The sequence below is a fragment of the Leiobunum rupestre genome, chromosome 1, assembly GCF_980474605.1.
Source record: "Leiobunum rupestre chromosome 1, qqLeiRupe1.1.hap1, whole genome shotgun sequence".
In the NCBI taxonomy this organism is placed as follows: Eukaryota; Metazoa; Arthropoda; class Arachnida; order Opiliones; family Sclerosomatidae; genus Leiobunum; species Leiobunum rupestre.
Genome location: NC_143384.1, coordinates 82,810,875 through 82,830,369, shown reverse-complemented (window position 1 = coordinate 82,830,369; position 19,495 = coordinate 82,810,875). Strand labels below are relative to the sequence as shown.

Below are 19,495 nucleotides of genomic sequence, written 5' to 3'. Positions count from 1 at the left end.
AAACTACGGAAAATCACCCCTCAAGCCTTCCCCACCACCACCCCATTACCGTCTACTTCGTTCGTAACAGCTTCCGCCCCCCCGGGCCCCCATCTTTCGCTCGCCTCCTCCAAACGAAAGAAAACTTTGCCGTCAGCTGTCGGGCCTAATTCTTTCGCGACACCTCGACAGTCACCGAAACTTTGGTCGCCTACTATTAAGAACCGTTTACGTAAAAAAAAAACGCCGAGTGCCAAAATTTTGAAATGGGAGAGTTACCGATAAACGTAACGACTAGACTCGAAAAAATATATTTCGATTCTCGTAATCCAGCTAGCTACGGGGGTGTTGAAAAATTATACGATTCTGTCAAAGAGCTCGGAATATCTCGGGAGAATGTTGAAACGTTTTTGCAAACTCACGACGCCTATACGTTACATAGACCAGTTATTCGAAAATTCCAACGACGAAAGATTCGTGTGGGAAACAGACTAGACCTCTATCAGACTGATTTGGCAGATATGCGGTCTTTAGCGAGCGACAATTCCGGATACACATTTATTCTTACTTGTATAGATTGCTTTTCGAGAGTGGCATTTGCCGTCCCCCTAAAACGTAAGACCGGCGCGGAGGTTGCCCGCGCCCTGAAAATAATTTTTAAAGAGCGGGGCAAGCCCCGCGCTATACAGTTCGACCGTGGGTTGGAGTACGTTAATTCGACTGTTTTAAAACTCCTAAAAGAGGAGGGCATTAGACATTACCATTCCGAAAATAGCGATGTTAAAGCCGCGATGGTAGAGCGTTTTAATAGGACCCTGAAACAGCGCATGTATCGTTTTTTTACTCATAAAAACACGCGACGCTATCTCGACGAGCTGCCCAATTTAATTCATTCGTATAACGCCAGTTATCATACTGCAATTAAAATGGCTCCCTTCGATGTAAACGACAAAAATATTCTTCAAGTTTATAGAAATATTTACAAACCAGGGCAGTCTCAGCCCGCCGCCCTCAAGCCCCGAAAATGCCGTATCAAAGTCGGCGATTACGTAAGGATTACCCGAACTGCCAGACCGTTTTTAAAAGGATACAGCGATCAAAATTGGAGCGCCGAAATATTTAAAGTTGTTTTCAAGAATACTAAAAGACCTCTTCAATTTAAGCTCGTTGATTTGGCTGACGAACCCATCACGGGATATTTTTATTTCAAAGAAATTCAACGAGTTATAAAACCGGAAGAATATACAATTGACAAAGTATTAAAGAAGCGACGCTCAAAGGGTAAAGTCGAATATTTCGTTTCTTGGTTAGGGTATCCGGCTACATTCAATTCTTGGGTTTCTGCTAAAGATGTCCGAAGCCTTTTACCTAACGATACCCAGTAATTCAAATCTCGAGATATTTCCGAATAATACGGTAGCCTGTTTCACGATAAAATTACCCGAACCTATCGAATTAAAGGGGGGGTGGGAAGTTGCGTTGGTGGAAATATTGTATCCCTTTTCGTTTTACAACGTGTTGCCCTATGACAATTACGTCTATTTCCGCGTTAATCCCGCCCAACATGGGGGACAGTCTGACCCTAAAATGGTCGGGACGATGCGAGAAATCCCTCCGGGGCATTACTTGAGTATAGACCATTTACTTAAAGTAGTAAACGACACCGCGCTATGCACCGCCGCTAATGTGTGTCTTACCCACGATCCGCTGAACGGACACGTGGCGCTGGTTGGAAAAAATATTACCCCCTATGGCGTATTTATGAGTGACGGACTGAGCAACACGCTAGGATTTGAAAGAACTAAAACTATCGCGGGCAGAAGCGAGAACCCGGCTCGCTTAAATTTCCACATTCCGCCCCAAATCTTCGTTTATTCCGATATCGTCGCTGATCAAGTGGTGGGCTCGTCGCTCGTCAAATTGTTAAGAATAATAGCGGTTGACGAATCAGCCCGATTTGGTACTCATATCGAGAAAACATACATTTCGCCGCATTACGTGCCCATTGAGAAGAAATACTTTGATACTATCCAAATAGATCTACGCGATGTTTATGGGAAACCAGCTCCTTTTGAGTTTGGCAATCTAACAGTAAAACTTCATTTGCGTCCAAGATGCCCTTAAGACACGTTCTTGAAAAAAGACGCTGCGTAGCGTGCCCGTACGCTCAATATTATGCCACTCAGGCGGGTGGCGCTATTCCCGACGTATACGTGGGATCGCCGTATCAGCGGGGGCACGGGCAATTCGGAAGCGGGTTTGGGAGTTTCTTCTCCGGCTTGTACAAGCTAGCGAAACCGTTTCTTTTACGGGGGGCGAAATTTTTGGGGGGCCAAGCCCTCTCCACGGGAAAACAAGTTTTGGCTGATGTCTCGACGGGGTCATCCATACGTGAAGCTACCAAACGGCGCCTCACAGAAAAGTACGATGATCTCAAACAACAATACGGGACTGGGAAACGTAAACGCAAAACTAAAACAATTAAGAAAAGACCAAAACGCGGTGGAAAAAAATCATTAGTAGGCAGGAAACGAGCTAGAAAGGTCGTTGATATTTTCTCCTAAAATTATGGGTCATTGCGAAGCGTTAAAAAGTGAACTTGATATTTTTCAATCCGCGCCTATCCAAACGTCAATTGAGGGAGGAAAATGGACCACCTTCAAACCCATCTCGTCGCTGCGAGGCGATACCATCGAGTTTAATATTCCTGGAAGCGGGCACGAGTATATTGATTTACCGCTTACGTACCTACTTGTTAAAGCTAAAATCGTCGCCGATGACGCGGGCAAAAGTTTATTACCGTCGGATGTTGTAGGGGGGTGTAACAATTTTTTGCACACGCTATTTAATCACGCGGAAGTTTACCTTAACGGAACCTTACTGTCTCCGTCAGCTTGTTCGTACGCTTATCGGGCGTACATTGAAACTTTGTTAAATTTTGACAAGGGTGCCAAAGCGTCCCATTTAACAGGCGCGCTGTGGTACAAGGATACCCCCGGCGAAATGAATTCGGTCACTGCCAACGAGGGTTTTAAACAGCGGAAAGGATTCACGGATCAGTCGAAAGAAATAGATTTAATTGGTCCGCTGTTTCTTGACGCGCTCAATGTCGAAAAATATTTAATTAATGGCGTAGATTTACGTATTAAACTATCGCGAAGTAAAGCGAGTTTTGCGTTAATGGGTACGCCGAAGCCCGGGGTTGACTATAAAATTATCATTACGGACGCGAGCTTGTTGGTACGTCGAATACAAATTGCACCCAAAATACTTATCGCTCACGAAAACGCCTTGTCACGAGCAGCAGCAAAGTACGCTTTTACACGCACCGAAACAAAAATATTCACCATCAACTCGAATATCCGAAACACAGTTATTCCCAACGTATATTTGGGTACCCTCCCGGTTCGCTTGATTGTCGCGCTGGTGGATCACGAAGCCTACAATGGAACCCTGGCAAAAAACCCGTACGCTTTCGAACATCAAGATTTATCGAGTTTAGCTCTTTACGTGGATTCTGACGGTGTGGATTCGAAACCTATTACGCCAAACTACGACGCGGGACAATATATTCAAGCCTATCATACTTTATTCACGGGTAGCGGAATTCATTATAGAAACACCGGGATCGATATTTCCCGGGGAGATTATGCCGGGGGCTACGCTTTTTACGTCTTCGACATTTCAAACGACCATAGCGCGGGTGAGAGTCATTATTGGAACCCCTCCAGACAGGGACAGATGCGTTTGGAGCTTTCGTTCGCTAAACCAGTCCCGCAAACGTTAAGCTGCGTAGTTTTCGCCGAATTTCAAGCCAGCTTTAGCGTAGACAAAGATCGTAACGTTTCTATTGAAAACGTGTAATTATGCGCGGATCCGAGATTTTAAACATTTTGAGACGTACGCGCAATTTTATGGGCGTATTCGCTTCGGATTGTCTACCCGATAAGATTAATAGTTTTCCAGCGTCACTGGTTGTAAATCTGGACCCCCACGATGAACCCGGCAGCCATTGGGTCGCGATTTACCTTGATAAATTAAAACGGGCTTGGTATTTTGACTCTTTGGCGCTACGGCCCATTTTGCCAGCCATTAAACTTTTTTTAAAACAAAATTCGAGAAAAATCACGCCCACCAAGCGGCGACTTCAATCGACAACGAGCGTCATTTGCGGACATTATTGCGTGATTTATATACGTCACCGATCAAAACGTAGAAGTCACCAAAGCTTCTTTAAGGGTTTTTCACGAAGAGACGTCAACAATGATATAATGGCCACTAGAAAATTTAACAACCTGTTACGTCATCATAAACGGAGTATAAATTCCCGTCGCGCGACTATACCCCGTTTTTATTCCTAACTAAACCCTCAGTATCGTGTCGGTGGCATGGCGAGAATGGCCTTTGTAGACTTTGACTTCCCCCCCCCCCCCACCAGTGAATTGGCTATTCCGACATCACACTCTAAACACCCGACAACCGTGTTCTTTGGAACGAAGTCTACTTTTCGCCGAATGGATTACCCAGAACCTCGCTGAAATAGACAGTCAATTACGATGTCCATTTTAATTTTTTTTGTATCACACTATAATATTTTTTTGACTCGTAAAAGAAAAATAATTTTTGTAATATATCATCTTATAAAATAAATATTTTTTATTATCTTATAAATCCGACTCGTTATTTCTCATTGCTCGCGTCATTTTTTTTAGATTACGTAATTAATAGTTCATTGTGTCCATTCATTCGCCCACGGTAGAAAAATATTATAAACGTATTTTAAAAATATTAAGTGTCAATTTATCAATGTAAAAATTATTTTATACGGTCACCTTTAAAAATAACAATGTATTCAATATAAAAACGTTTATTCACATTTTCTTTACAGCGGTTTTAATATTATGAATTTGATTAGTTTTACAATATTCTTGAAAATAAATCAGAGCAGCCATTTCCTTTTCAGTCGGCATTTTTAATTCGGCTGGCAGGTTAGATGTAGTTGGTTCGGTTGATTCCATTGTGGCACCGCGCTTTTTACATGTCCCAATAAGTTCGTTAAGATAATCGATAATTTTATCATCTGACATTTCCTCGGCCTCTGTGTAATGGAGCGATTCACTCGCATCACAATCACACGCCAGATCCGAATCTTCTTTCATTGTATTACAAGATAAATGTGTCATTAAATGTTGTTTGAAACCTCTCACGGACCGGTATATTTCCGAGCATATCCCGCATTTCTTTGGTAGCCTAAGCGGAGACATCTTCCTCTTTCCCATAGCGGCTGGCTTATGAAAACCGCAACGCATCTACGTAATCTTTACGTTTCATGGTGTAGATTACGTCATCTTTAGTGAGTCATTTTTAAATTATGTCATTTTTATAGATTACGTCATTTTGGGGTTTAGACCCAGAAATATTATTCCGTAGCTCAAAGAGAATCGGGATGGCTAGTCACGAGGATCTCACCACCGTAACCGGTCGGCTAGAAACGTTCAAGCAATGGGACAACGTACACGTGAACAAGGAAGACTTGGCCCACGCCGGACTTTTCGCCGTAGACTCGGACGGCATAGTCGAATGCTACCTCTGCCACGGACAGTTAGGCAGTTGGGAAACCGGCGACGTACCCCAAACGGAACACGACAAATTTTATCCCAACTGTCCGTCACCCGCCGCTTTGGAGGGCCAAGATATCCCGCCATCCGAAAAATACATCTCCGGCGGAACCACAACCACCCCCGAGGGACCCGGCGACAACGTAACTCTTACCATCAAACGCCTCGAGGTAGAACATTTAATGAAAATGCTCGTAAAAACGCTAATTTCAGATGGTTCGTTTCAACCCTTTGAGTGAACTTTGGTATATACCCTACGAAGATCGACGTAATTACCCTGATATAAATAAAATACATTTCCAAAGACGTATTTTCAATGTAAATCGTATTATACAGCCTGTACTCGAAAAATATCTTAATAAAACCTTATAATTTGTATACACTCTTCTCTTTTTTTCCAAAACACTTTTACCGATGACCGCCCGCTATTTTACGCTACCCTTAGGGGCCCGAAAGTGTTTGTCGGCGAAAACCAACTCGAATTGTGCCCGACATTAACTATGACGGGTAGGCTGTTTGCATAACATCGTGTCACCGCCATAGGGGCAGATAACCTATTGACCTAAAATGGGTTAACACCTGGGTTTTAGGGGTTATAACATCGTAAATCAGCTAACCTTTTGACCTAAAATGGGGTGCCTCCAGCTATTAACTATGACGGGCCGGCTGTTTGCATAACATCGTGTCACCACCATAGGGGCAGATAACCTATTGACCTATAATGGGTTAGCACCTGGGTTTTATGGGTTATAACATCGTAAATCATCTAACCTTTTGACCTAACCTTTTGACCCCGCCGAAAATGTACGCAAAATGGGGCCCCTACAGGGGCCTGTTTCACTCTTATTTATTGTTTGCATCGTGTCCATAGGGGCAGATAACCTATTGACCTCGTAAATCAGCTAACCTTTTGACCCCGCCGAATATTGCCGCAAAAGGGGGGCCCCTATAGGGGCCCGTTTCACCCGCCCGCAGGTGCCCCTTATCGGTAGAACGCCTCACTTATCTCTCATGATACTTAACTCTCGTTATTGAAATGGCCATTGAGTTGGGAATAAATAGAGGTACAACTAAATCTGGCTGGCGCGGGACCAATTTCTTTCAATATGGAGACTTTATCAACTATATCGTTCTACCTTGGCGGCATCTGTCTCTAGTGGTGGCAACTATATTGCAATTTAATTTTTTCGCGAATCTGACGCGAAATTGAAATGTATGATTACTCGTAACAAACAAACCTTTGAAGTTGTTTAAAAATAATTTTATTCTGTCAACACGATCCTTTTTAACTCAAGCTACGGTGAGTTAGCTAATAATTATTTATTTTTAGCCATACAACTTTACAAAATATAGATGGCACTACCGCCTAATTATAAAGATGAATTTCGTACAGTCTTATCAGAACAGGTCCCGCGTAACCATGGCAACCGAAATCGTTATTGTAATTCTAGCAGTATTATTCCCAATTCAATGGAAATGACATTGGAAGAAATAAATTACAGATTTCATAGTGAAATGTGACAAATTTCTAAATAGTGCGCAGTCTAAAAATCTAGCTATTTTCTTTTCAGTTTGTTTACCCCGAAAAAATAATATTAAACATAATACTCGCTTCATTAAATAGCTTTATCAATTTTCGTCTGTCTTACGTACCTTAGTTGCAAAAATCAAGTAAATCAAGAAAAATATATAAAAGTAAAAATTTCTTAAAACTTCAGAAAATATCTTAACGCAAAGCTTTTATTTAAATATAAAAAATAGTTTTATAACTTTAAATTACACGGGGTCCTACTTTTAATATTTTTAGTATAAACGAAGCTTGAAATGTTGTTTTGAAAATAGCCAAAACGAAAATTTCCAAAGAAAAGTTTAACGGAACTAAGTAGGAAATGGTAGAACATATTTTAAGCCAATTATGAGCAATAACAAGAGTATGTTTCGCGACAAAATTATGTTTATTGATATTTAATAGCGAATTACCGGATTGATTAAAATTAAATTCATAGTATGAATTAATACGTTATCTCTGGGATAACGAATAAACTGTTTCGTGCCAAAAACGTGGGCTCTGTCTAGTGGCGTCAGAAGAATTTTGGAAAAGCTCTCTTGAGACTGAAGATAGGAAAATGCGAGAACCTAGATCCCAAATTCCAACGGAACCTCAGCAAGGGAGATTGCAGTTGCCAAGGCCCAGTTGAGATTGCAGTCCTAGAGACCACAATTCCCAAGGGGCTGTGGAAACTGGAGCCCTGGAAAACGCAACTCCCAAGTTCCAGCAAAGACTGGAGCCCTAGAAACCACAACTTCCAAAGGGCTGAAGAGACTGGAGGCAGCAATTAAAACCGTTTTTGTGGCCAAAACTCTTTATTTTTATAAAATTAGTTTCGTTATAAAATTAGAAATTTTTGAAATCTAAAATTATCTTTATACGCCACCTAGCGGACAAGTTAGCCTTGTGTTCCTTTTTTGAGCAAATCAAACATCGAAATCTTATATAAAAAATGTCATTGCATTATGTCATTTACTTTTGAAGTTGTCGAACAAAAACCACTGGAAAATGCACGATTTTGTAACATGTTTAGATGATCTCAGAAAGGACAATGCATAAGTAAACTATTATGTATGAAAGTGATGAATGAGACTAAAAAAATGCAATTTTGTATTTTTTGGATAACTTATGTCAAATTTCATAAAAAACGAAAATTTTAAAGTGTACATTTATTTAAAAAAAAACAAAGAAAAATATTCATCATTTGAAAAAACGACGGGAACTTAATTTTGAGTTTAGTTTAACATCTTAGTAGTTTCGTCGCGAGTTCACATATATATCTTTAACAATGATGTAAGTGAAAAATTTTGGTCATTTATCCGTATTTAGGACAATACGGTTCTTAATTTTTATGCTTCAACCTTTCGCCAACTATTTTGGTTTCTAGCCCAAAAATAGCCCAATTTCTGGCTTTATCGGTGCTATTTACCAGAAATTGTTTTACTGAAAATTAAAACCAATTGCCGCTACTACGTCAAAAATCGCAAAAAGTTTTTTTCAAAATATTATAGTAATATCACGGGTTCGCAAGTTAAACCCAAACGAAAATGGAGGACTTGGTGCATTTTTCAGTGGCTTTTTTCGATAACTTCAAAAGTAAATGACATAATGCTATGACATTTTTTATATAAGATATGGAACTAATTCATAACTGATTTCGATGCTTGATTTGCTCAAAAAAGTAACACAAGGCTAACTTGTCCGCTAGGTGGCGTATAAAGAAAACTTTAGATTTCAAAAATTTATAATTGCCATCTACAGTTTTGGCCACAAAAACGGGTTTATAAATCATAGTGGCATGGCCTGACGGAAATTGGAGATCTTGAGACCATAGTTCCTAGGCCCAGAGGAGACTGGAACTCAGGATACCGTGGTTCTAAAAGACCGGCAGACTTTAGCCTATAAGCGTGGCTGAAACTTGAGACCTGAAACCTTTATAAGCTACTTAAAAATGAACAGCATATCTGCAGTCTCCAACGAAGATTCTACCTAATTCGGTGATTCCACTATTTTGGTAGACAAAAGGTTATTTTTGCTTATTTTAAAAAATCGTTTTCCATGCTAATTTTCCGTGAAAATTAAAAATAAAACCCCGTTTGTAGTCAGGATTGCAGGTATTTAAGCCCCATCTAGTTCTGTGTCGACACTTTTTGCGCTGTCGTTGCCGTCCATAACTATATCCGCCTTTATAACTCACCTAACTGTGATTGTAAGAACTGATTTGGAAAAATACATTCCAAGTTCGTTCAATATAGCAATATGATTATAATACCGTGATCTCTTGTTTGAGTATAAAAGGATGAAGATTGCTTGCAGATTTAAAATATTAAATACACAATTATCGACTATTGTGTCTGAAAAACCCATTGTATACCGTAAAATGACGTATTCCCAATAAAGTCGAAACGATTTCTCAATGCTATTATTGTGCGAAATGAAATACTGATTTATATTGAAAGAATATTCAATTCGCGAAGGTCACATAAGCTAGGCGCAATAAATCCACCTTCCGCTTGGCCATTTAGAAAATACCAATTTAAATGTATAAGATGGTACCGCCCACATTTTGGGTGCAAAACCAAGTCTGTAGCGCCATAGCAATGATGGAAACAAACTTGGTTAAGTAAAACAACTGAATGTATAGTATACGTAAAATTTGGTTCTAAGTTTAAAACATTATTGACCCAACTTACCAAGCATAAAGAAGAATTAATGTTTTGAATCCAATACAGCGTGTTTTGAACAACATTAACAGTGAATTCCTTTTTTTCTTGCCGTTTTGTAAATTCTGAGAAGTAACATGGAAATGTGAACATGGTTTGAGTTAATTTCCATTTTATATCAACAGATGACTTACGTTGATTTTTGCTCCTAAAATATGGAAATCACTGTGAAAATTATCGCTTAACTTGATCGAGTTGAAACTGGCAATTTTTCTTATCACGGCTTCTGCTTGGGATAGCTTCCCCACACTCAGAAGCCATCGCGGTGACTCCAGTAGTAACCTGAAAGACAGAAATTGCATTAATAATAGTTTTATTGATTAAATAAGATATCCAAAGGAATAAATGCTCTTTTTTCGCTCTTTTTAAAAGCGATAAATTAGTCAAAATAACTCCATTTAATACGAAGCTTTGAGTGTTTGCCGTTTCGTCGTAGTCGAAATTATGTAGATGCACTATTTCATGTAATTTGTAAAGTCCGAAGCGACATCAATTGTTACTCTTGTTAAGCTTTAAGTTTTAATAATAATACACCCTTTACCAAAAAAATATTTGGGCCCGTGCAAACAAAATAAAAATTAATTTAAAGCAATTTTTAAGCTATAGGCCTAAACATTTTTCAAATTTAACTATAATGTCTCGCCTCGCAAATACTTACACACTCGATAAAATTAGAAGAACCGCTGGAGCGCAAGAAGCAATTTGAATTTTCTTCCAATCCCTCAACCAGAACGATATCAGGCCAACGTATACGCCACCTGTGGCATACCCGATTTTGACTGCAATGCCGACGACTCCTCTCTCTTGCACGCCAACGATCTCCATCACTTCGTAAATCAAAGATACATATCATATATAAGGAAATCTTACCAGAGATCTAAACCAGGTATGCCCAAATTTGTGAATCTTGTTACTTAAAGGGAGAATAACCCCTCTTGTTTGGTAGGGTGCGCTTAGACTATACCAAGTAGCTTCCACAAGCCTTCCTAGCGAGGGGAGGAAAGGATTTAGTTTAGTTAGGGTGTAAAACCTTTTTCGGAATTCGGGGGTAAATCCCGATCAAACTAACTCCTTCCTGCCCCTCGCTAAGGAGGGTGCAATAACTGGTGGCTTTATCGGGGAGTCGGGGTCCGGCTCTTGTAACCCATAAGGGCGGTGGCGCACTGGGAGATGTTAGCTCTGATCAAATGGTCCTATCTCCACCTCCGACTTCGGTCAGGTTTGGGCTGGATACTGAACTTCGGTTCAGGCTAACGGAGAGGGTCCAGGCAAACTGGTCGCCTCGGCGGTTTGTTTGCCTGCTGTGGGGCGGCGAGCCTCCGTATGAGGGCACGGCGGACCCATCTCCCGGCCTTTTGGACTTCCACCGGGATCTCCGGTGCCAGCTGTGCCGGGTTATGCGGGCTGCTGTCTGCTCGTCGTTCCCCTTTAGGAGCTCTCTCCAAAGGGTTTGGCTCCTTACCTTCATAGGTAGGGTGTCGGCTGGAGTTGCTATAGCATCCATTCTAAATCCCACTGCTGTGTGCGAAGTGGGGATTGGTCCACCCATTGCTGCGCCTTCTGCTGGGTTGAGTGGCTTGCGTCAAAGGTGAGACCATCAGTAGTAGGGTTCTGCTACCCATGCTGGATTTGTCACCTGTCCGGGCTAGGGGGACGCTGGCGTAGGGCACTATGATGATAGGCCTCCGGTGGTATGGTCTCTGTTACTAGGTACACCGGGCTATGAATTCTGACACACTGCCCCTCGCTAAGAAGGCTTGTGCCAGCTACTCGATATAGTCTAAGCGCACCCTACCAAACCAAACCCTTTTTATATAAACAAGCATATTTTCATAATAGCAAATATGGTTACCGCTGATCTATATACCTTCGCAGGCTCAAGTGACTTTACAATGGGGTAAAAATTACTTTATATAATTTCGGTATATGGAGGTTCACAGAGGATTCAAGTTCTCTTAATTATGATTTAGGTATCAGATTTCGAATGAATCAAAATATTCGCTGTTTCATATACAATTGATTCGTTTCCATGCTGAAACAGATCATAAAATAATTGAGCCAACTCAAACGATTTTTTTCTGAACGTCCTCAGTCTTTTGGAAAAGATAGTAGGAGCATCCTCTCCAAGAAAATGCATCATAAGTTAGATTAGATCGTTCCAGCTAGGAGCAACAAACACAAGGAGAACGCAGCTAGCCCTTTAAACGCCGTGTTGTGTACCAATTTCATTGGACGAGCCTTACGCTGAACGTTTTACGGGCGGGGGGGGGGGGGGGTAGACGCTTTCCGAATTTTTCCTTTCCGACGGCAGCAGGCGCTAAAGCGTCTAACCACTGAAAAATGCACGACTTTGAACGAGTGGCGTTCTCCTTGTGTGGGGTGCTGTGTTTGTTGCTCCTAGGGGTCAGGCTAAAGTATAGCAACCTGAAACTTGTCATTGACTGAAGGACTCTTGAGAGACGCAGAATTCCAAAGAGAAGATGGCGAGTTCGACCAACATTATTGGAGACATGCTCGGGAAATAGATCCCGCTATCAATCTGAATGCCAAGATCCTTTAAACAGTCCGTGCGAGGAACTGCTTGGTGATTGATCCGGTATTGACACATTATCGTATCGGTTTTGCGAGTAAACGTTGTGGCGAGACTTTTAGTACCGTTGAATAAAGAGTTGCTATTTTCACACCACTCGGAGATTTTATTGAGGTCATTCTGTAGTTCTTGTACATAATAAATACTATCTATGGTAAATAATCATTATTATCTATGGAAGATAATTATTATTATCTATGGAAAATAATTATTATTATCCATGGCAATTTATTATTATGATCTATAGCAAATAATTATTATTATCTAAAGTATATTATAAATATCCTCTAAAGTTTATAATGAATATACACTCTTAAAACAAAAGGTGTATTTTCTTGTCCCATATTTAACACCTTAACAGGTTTATAAAGGATGTTATTCTACACATTAAAAAGCAGTTTTCCTGCTAGGGTGTTTATTTACACTGTTTGGGATGCTTAGGTCCTCCGTTTTGGTTACTTTTTTATACAGTTTGTGGTATAAACCTATTCCATTCAGGGTACAAGACTACTCCTTTTAGGGTACCAAACGACTCCCTTCAGGGTGCTACAATACTCCCTTTAAAGTGTTAAAATACTCCTTTTAGGGTACTAAACTACTGCCTTAAGGGAGCTACACCCTTACGAGGTGTTAAATCACTCAATTTACGGGGTAATATAACACCCTTTATACACCTTTTCAAGTTTTTAATTTGGGACAATAAAAATCCCTTTAGATCGTTTAAATTAACATTAAAGAGTGTTTTTTTACAGATATTACACCCTTAATATACCATTAAAACACCCTTTGTTTTAAGAGTGAACTCTAAAGTATAAAATAAATATTATCTAATGTATACAGGGTGTTTCTAAACGTTATGAAAAAATTGTAAGGGGTTTTAGGGGTGAGTTGAGAAGTATGCCTGTTGTTTCCCCATTTTCCTACGATGAGAGCTTGGAAGTGTGGCCTACTAGCCCCTGGAAGTAAGCTTTAACAAGCACAAAACCAAGCAGAAGGGACTTTAAATACAGTTTAAGTTTACTTTTTTACGCTGGTTACCTCGATTCGTTTACAAAGCCCTTTTTTACCTATCACACGAACCCAAACCTTAATGTTCACATTTCCCCGCTACTTGGTTTTGCGCTTGTTGCAGCATACTTCCAGGGGCTAGTAGGCCACACTTTGAAGCTCTCTGGCGCTCTTTTAACTCATCGTAAGATAATGGGGAAAAACAGGCATATTTCTCAACTCACCCCCTACAACTCCTTAACATTTTTGCATAACGTTTTGAAACACCCAGTATAATAACATTACTCAATAACATCAGGAATTCATACCTCGAACTTGGAATGGTTATCCGGCAGTATTCCCTATGGTAAGTTCACGGTGACCGTTATCGGTGACGTGCACGAGAAAAAAACAGCCGCTCGCACGCGTCTCCCCTCTTTAGGAGTTTTTACCCCGCGCAACCTCCCGTTTTTACAACTGTAGTTTTTTGTTGTTCGACTCCCCGGCCATTTCGAAATTTAGGGTAAGGTTTGACCAGATTATTTAGCAGACGACTATACTAGGTAACTGGGGGTCCAGGATATTTTTGGTAGGACATTTTTAGTCAATGAAAATCGTAAGAGAAAACACGTATGCTCTGACGTCAAAATGATGGGAAAAATAACGGTCACCTAGATAGAGACGGAAATCCGCCGAGATAACCATTCCAAATTCGAGGTATTAATTCCGGATAACACACTGTTAAAAATAAAGGTCTTATTTTAGACCTCTAAAGTGCTTTATACGCCCTTATTTAATACTTTTTTTATTATTATTCAATACGACTCAATAGATTAACCATTAACATTTCCAGATTAGCTGGGTTTCGCTAGGGGGAAATAGTCGTTGAACGAAGGGAGTTGATTACGTTAAGTATCAGTTAATACTTTCATTTTTTGATATACACGTAGCAAGAATTCTGTGGTGCCGATATTTGGGTTATCATAGTTTGACGCCATAATCAATATCCCCTATATTTAAATCTGTTATCAAATTTGTAAAGACATAACCTTAGTTAAATATTCCTGGTTATTGGAATTTCTTCACATAATGTTATTTTAAAGAAAATATTAAAAAAGAAATAACGTAGTATTCAAATACTAGTCTCGAAATTTGTCCATATCATTTTTTTCTTCGTTTAAGGGAATAAATGGGTATTCAAAAGGACTAAATGTTAGAACATAACATTTTTATACCTTTACCACCAGGACTGGAAAAGGTTTATTCTTATGTCTCGTTCCCTTTCAATACCCCAAAAGGTATTGTATTAAACATGAAAGAGTAAAATGGGTCTAAAATAATTGATTAGACCGTTTTCAGTAAACAAATGGTTTGATATAAATTAAAAGTCCAATTTTGGTCGTTTTATAAACCTTTATTTTTAACAGTGCATGCTGGATTTGTCACCTGTCCGGGCTTATGGACGCTGACGTAGGACTCTATGATGAAAGACCTCCGGTGGTGTGGTTATAATCTTACCAGGTACACCGGGCTAAAAATTCTGACATACTGACGTTGGGAGTTTGTTTACGGACATTTCTTTTGCGGCAGCCTTCTTTGGTAGATTTCGTCGCGAGCTTTTATATTTTTTAAATATTTTTGTAGCGAGGTCTTTTAATTTATGCTTTGCAGGCCTACTACTATGGAGAATATGTATTATATACTCCTTAGGATACTTATTATACTTATTATTTTCTCCTTAGGATACGTATTATACTTATTATATACTCCTTAGGATACGTATTATATTTATTATATTCTCCTTAGGATACTTAATATACTTATTATATACTCCTTAGGATACTTAATATACTTATCATATACTCCTTAGGATACTTAATATACTTATTATATACTCCTTAGGATACTTAATATACTTATCATATACTCCTTAGGATACTTATTATACTTATTATATACTCCTTAGGATACTTATTATACTTATTATATACTCCTTTATTACACTTATTATATGCTTCGGATAGTATTTCGTATATGTTTTAGATAAAACTTCTTTTACGATATTTATAAATGTTATTTTATGCACTGTTAAAAATAAAGGTTTATAAAACGACCAAAATTGGACTTTTAATTTATATCAAACCATTTGTTTACTAAAAACGGTCTAATCAATTATTGTAGACCCATTTTACTCTGTCGTGTTGAATACAATACCTTTTGGAGTATTGAAAGGGAATGAGCCCCAAGAATAAACCTTTTCCAGTCCTGGCGGTAAAGCTATAAAAATGTTATGTTCTAACATTTAGTCCTTTTGAATACCCATTTATTCCCTTAAACGAAGAAAAAAATGATATGGACAAATTTCGAGACTAGTATTTGAATACTACGTTATTTCTTTTTTAATATTTTCTTTAAAATAACATAATGTGAAGAAATTCCAATAACCAGGAATATTTAACTAAGGTTATGTCTTTACAAATTTGATAACAGATTTAAATATAGGGGATATTGATTATGGCGTCAAACTATGATAACCCAAATATCGGCACCACAGAATTCTTGCTACGTGTATATCAAAAAATGAAAGTATTAACTGATACTTAACGTAATCAACTCCCTTCGTTCAACGACTATTTCCCCCTAGCGAAACCCAGCTAATCTGGAAATGTTAATGGTTAATCTATTGAGTCGTATTGAATAATAATAAAAAAGTATTAAATAAGGGCGTATAAAGGACTGAAAATAAAGTTAAAAAGGATTAACGTCTTACTGTTTATGAAGTATAATGGATAAAAGAGTGTAAAATAAGTACTTAAACACTCCACAAAATAACTGAATTTGGGGAGCAGAAGGTTTAAATATGTTTTATGATAAAACCCTGAATTGTCTTAAATATTGGAAAATGTTTTAAGCACTTTAGAGGTCTAAAATAAGACCTTTATTTTTAACAGTGTGGGTAGTAGCACCCTACTATAATGATCTCACCTTTGACGCAAGCCACTCAACCCAGCAGAAGGTGCAGTAATGGGACGACCACCCCCCACTTCACACACATCAGTCGGATTAAGAGTGAATTCTATAGCAAACTCCAGCCGACACCCTACCTACGTAGGTAAGGAGTCATACCCTTCAGAAAGAGCTCCTAAAGGGGAACGAAGGGCACACAGCGGTGCACATAACCCGGCACAGCTGGCACCGGAGATCCCGGTGCGACTCCAAAAGGCCGATAAACAGGACCACTGTGCCTCATACGGAGACCCGCCGCCCCACAGCAGGCTACCCAATCCTCCGGGGGGGGGGGGGCAGTTTGCACGGACCCTCTCCGTTAGCCTGAGCCGAGACTCATTTTCCAGCCCAACCTGACCGAAGTCGGAGGTGGAGATAGGACCATTTGATCAGAGCTAACATCTCCCAGTGCGCCACCGCCCTTATGGGTTACAAGAGCCGGACCCCGACTCCCCGGTTAAGCCACCAGTTATTGCACACTCTAACCCATTTAGCGTCAGTGGAAAAACATGACGTGCAATCTATTGAAATATATTTTATATGAACTCGTACGCCTCCGCTAATGTCAGTTCAAAAAGGTCAACACGCCTATGAAATCGTACACTGCTGACAGCGGTTTCTTACTGAAAGCTTATTCTAGTGGGGGGGTTTCGGTAATTATCGGTTTATTGTTGATATCACAAAATGTATGGCATGATAAGTGATCGTTGTCCCTACGATACTTTTTCTAATAAAGCTCGGTGTGTTTGTCTAATAAATAGCAATTAATTACATAAAATCATCATTTTAAATTTCAGTAAATAGTCGAAATCAACCCTTATCTCTAATTATACGATAAGTAGTGTTTAGCAGTTTCTTTTTAAACTACGTACGTAATACATAGCTGACAACCATGAAGCCATATCCGGAAGCGCCGCAGAGAAAGCGACCCACCATGAACTGCGGCAATGACGACGAAAACAAAGTGATCAAAGGAGCAACTATGGTGAAGATCAAAGCGACCCACATCGTCTTCCGTCGACCAATACTAAAAATAAATGTGATTAAAATCGATCAGGCTCTCCCGACGAATATCTGTTGTGAAGCAAAATGCGCGAGAAATACGATCTGCTAACAATCGTTAGGTGACATATTTCTAATAAAATTACCAAACGCAATTAGAGTATAAAATTACATGTCAAACGATTTCTTCAAGCTCACTTAAAATTAAATTATTTCTTTAATTAATTAGTACCGTAACCCCCAAGCTGCCGATTAATCCAAAGCATCTCAGGTTTGGCAAAAATAATAGTTGAGAGTCTCTAATCAGTTACAATAAAGTTAGAGATATTTATGACTATTATAAAATATTAAAAATTCTAAACAATAGGTGTTTCCACAAAATGGACCTTCTTCCCCAAAATAGGTCACAATTTAAAAAGTACACGCCGGAATTTTAAGGATCACTTGATAATCGCACGGGCAGATAAACTATAAATAAACTTAGGCTAATGACGCTGAAAACATTATTATTATAATTCGATATTTTCCAATTTATTTTTTGAATACATCTATTTAATTCTTGAATAAATAATAATACATAATAATAATCAGCTAGGCTATAAGGAACCACCGTAGGCCTAAGTCATCGATCAGCTATTTTAAGTCTTCATTTTTAAAAGTGTCAAATGAATGCTTGTTTTGGAACAAATGGTGTACAATTTGACGCAAAATTAAACTCTAGACCGTGAACCTTTCGTCAAGATATTGGACTAGCACTTTTTCTCATCCTGAAAATGAGGTTTAAATAGAATCAATTGATCAATTCGTCTGTTTATCCATAAATTATCTAGAAAAATGGCCACAAGCCGATATTTTAGGGAAACCAAATTAGCCACCCTACTCCCATTTAAAATATTTTTCCAGGAACCTTGCCCTACTCCAAAGTCCCAGATTAAGTGAAAGGTTTCCACCTATTATGAAATTGTTCCCTATTTATTAAATGAAAACGGCAAAGTACTGCTACTCTAGTGTCTGAGTAGAGGTTTCATTGCAATACGGTGACAAACATGAAAATGGTGTACGACTCTTACAAGGAAAATACCCGAGGTTAATTTTAACCAATTTTGATGAAACTCCGGGGTTTGGTAGACCTTTATGTAACATGAATACCGCTAAAGGAAATTTTGTCCGTGGGCTTTCGTTTTGCCATGGTAACCAAATATGTTTTGGAAAACTAAAATTGAGACTTTTCCCATTTAAAAAATTTAAAGTTTTAATTTTAATTTTTTTCTTTTCAAATCTATAAATTTATTCCTTTTTTTGTAAAAATCAAGTATATGCACTTTAGTAAAACGGGTAAATTTAAGTAAATGTCGAAACTTTGTATTATGTTTGAGTACATGTTGGTAACATTTGGTAAATTTGAGTAAATTTTAATAAATTTCTGTAAATGTAGGTAAAGTTCGTAAAATTTCAAAAAGTTTATTAAATTGGCTAAAATGGGGCATGAATTTTAATATTAGGAATATTCATTAAAATTATATAGTTCAAGTAAAAGTATATATTTGGGGATTTCATAAATTAATAAAGGTTGTTAATTTAGCATAAATATGGTTAAATGGGACGAAATGGGGTAATGTAATAAAATTTGAGAATATTTAAATAAATTTAATTAGAAAATTCACATCATTTTCGAGAGTTTCAAGAATTTGGATGAAATTAGTTTAATTGGGTATACATTTTCCAAAAAAATGAATAAAATCGCGAAAGGTAATACAAATGTGTATATAAGATATTTTGGAAGTTAAAAATGAAAATTTTGAATAACTTTTGTAAATTTGGATTCATGTAAAATTTGCCAATTGTGAAAAAATAGCTTACATTCGGGTAAAGTTTTTGTAATAACGAATTATTTTGTATATTCGTTAAATTTCTGTTTATGCGGTGAGGTCGATTTATAAAATTGTGGGGTGGCGGAGTGGTTAGCACTTTCGCCTCGCAACAAGAGGAGCCGGGTTATATCCCAGTTAGTGGCACTGGATGAAAACTCGGACCAACTCCT

General features: G+C 38.6%; 1 protein-coding gene across 1 annotated transcript in view; it reads right to left on the bottom strand.

Moving 5' to 3' along the window:
- LOC149968234 (solute carrier family 22 member 6-like) overlaps positions 1-9,889 on the bottom strand; it is a 29,547-nt gene extending 19,658 nt beyond the window's left edge. Inside the window, exon 1 of the mRNA XM_090167725.1 lies at positions 9,840-9,889. The gene's annotated coding sequence lies outside the window, so the exon portion shown is untranslated. The remainder of the gene's footprint in view (positions 1-9,839) is intronic.
- Between the last annotated feature and the right edge of the window lie 9,606 nt (positions 9,890-19,495).